Source organism: Canis lupus, chromosome 2 (assembly GCF_003254725.2).
Source record: "Canis lupus dingo isolate Sandy chromosome 2, ASM325472v2, whole genome shotgun sequence".
Lineage (NCBI taxonomy): Eukaryota > Metazoa > Chordata > Mammalia > Carnivora > Canidae > Canis > Canis lupus.
This window is the reverse complement of record NC_064244.1, coordinates 53,100,602-53,103,042: the sequence shown is the minus strand read 5'-3', so window position 1 is coordinate 53,103,042 and position 2,441 is coordinate 53,100,602.

Sequence of the window (2,441 nt, the reverse complement as noted above, 5' to 3'; positions counted from 1 at the left end):
AAAGATTTTATTTATTTATTCGTGAGAGACACACAGAGAGAGGCAGAGACACAGGCAGAGGGAGAAGCCAGCTTCCTGCAGGGAGCCCGATGCAGGACTCGATCCCAGGACCCCGGGGTCATAACCTGAGCCAAAGGGAGATGCTCAACCACTGAGCCACCCAGGCGTCTGAGAATTTTCATTCACGGTATGATTTCAGGTATTTTTTTTTTTTTAAATCTCATCGGCTCCCATTGCTCAGAGGAGTTAAGTGACTTGCCTAAAGTTGCACGGCTTGAACCTAGATTTAACGCCCATTCCTTGCTTTTTATAATGTGAACATCAAAAACTTTAAAACAATTATGAATTGCATTAAAATGGAGAACAAAAACTCTAAATTCAGAAAAATGGAATCAGCTGGCTTATTATTAGTTAAAACACAACATATTATATAATTCAAAAAAACATTTTGTGGCTACCAAAACTCTTTATGTATGTATAGAAGTACATGCCCGAGTGAGATGAGAATGGAAGGATATGCTCCAAAGTGTTACCGGGGACTATCTCTGGGGTAGAAGTATTGGCAATTTTGTGTGTGTTTGGAAGGGGAAGTATGAGCTTAGCTTCATTTTCTAAATTTTCGACAATAAACTCACGACCTATATACTGTCTGAAAAAGCCTTTTATTACTGGTATTATCAAATGGTCACTTTGATATTGTACCTTTAAAACAGCCAACTCGTTACCTACCTCAATGAAACTCAATGAAAAGTTTATTTTGAATATCCAGCCACGGCTTATCCAACCAGCACCTCCCTGGTATCTGACATACATCGCTCTAGTTTTTACAACAGTTTCATCGGGTAGTAGTGGTATCACCATGTCACAGATAAGGAAGCTGATGCTTCGAGAGGTTCAACGGTCAAGATCACACAGGAAGGAACGGAGTCTTGGTTGTAGCGAGCTCAAAAGTCCACCTTCTCCATCTGCTAGGCTGCACCATCCCTCCTACCTTTGACCACTCCCAGCTTTTCTAGGGCAGGAGAACTGCTCTATCACATGCTGGTGTCATCTCTCAGATACTTTTCTTTAAAAACACTTTTAAAGGGATGCCTGGGTGGCTCAGCCGGTAACGAGTCTGCCTTTAGCTCAGGTCATGATCCTGGGGTCCTAAGATCGAGCCCCACATCAGGTTCCTTGCCTAGGAGGGGAACCTGCTTCTCCCTCTCCCTCTCCCTCCTCCCCCTCTGCTCCTGCTGGTGGGCTCTCTCACTCACTGTCTCTCAAATAAAATCCTAAAAAAAAAAAAAAAAAGAACATTTAAAGTATTAAAGTAGACAATTTAAAAATGATTATATGTATCGTAAAAAGCCCAGAAAGTTATATTCCCAACAGTATATCCCACCAGGGAGTTGAATTGATAGTAGTGGGACTTTATTTATTTTTAAATAAATCCTCAACATGGGGCTTGAACTCACGACCCTGAGATCAAGAGTCCTATGCTCTACTGACTGTGCCAGCTGGGTGCCCCAAAAGTGGTGGGACTTCTTTATTTTCTAAGCTTTTCTACTTACTAGCTTTTTTTCTTTCCCTTAAAATTTTTTTCTACAATAGTTTTTTTTTTTTTTTTAAGGTGCAAATCAGAAAAAAAATTCCAGATTCTTCCTATGTTGCCTACCTTTTGAACATTGGCGCATCTCAACATCAGGTTGAATACACAAACCATTTCTAGAAATGCACATAACCAAAGCGGGTGCTTCATCGCCAAGCCGTGCTCTTCTCACACAGATCCCCCTGGACAATAGCCTCAGGTTCTCTGTGTCACCAGCTCCTGTATCTTCAGTGCTAGAACGGCATCTGGCCAACAAAAGCATTTGGCACCTAACTGGCAAAGGAATGCGTGAAGAATACGTACTTCTCTTCCTTCTAAATTTTATGTATATTGACACATTCTCATATTAAGTTTAAAGTCAGGATACATGTTAAAGTCATATGCAAGAAAGAAAAATGTACAGGGATATTATCTTTGCTTCTGGATCTCACAACATGCTAATGGTGGCTGTTGGGTTGGGTTGTATCCTCCCCCGCAAAAAAAGTTCTAACCTCTGGCACATTAAGAATGTTACTTGGAAATAAGGTGTTTCTAGGAGTGATTAGTTAAGATGAGGTCATTGGACAGAAGGTAGGTGGGTAACCCAATATGACTGCTGTCCTTAAGAGGAGACAGCCATGTGAAGACAGAGACACAGGGAAAAGGCAACGTGAACGTGGAGGACTGGGGCGATAAACACACAAGTCAAGGAACGTCAAAGATTGCCAGCAAAGTAACTTCCATAAGGTTTGAGAGGGCTTGGCTCTGCTGACACCTTGATTTCAGACTTCTGCCCCAAGAACCATGAGACAATACGTGTCTGTTGTTGTAAGCCTCTCGGCTTGCGGTACACAGTGGCCTTGGCTTTGAA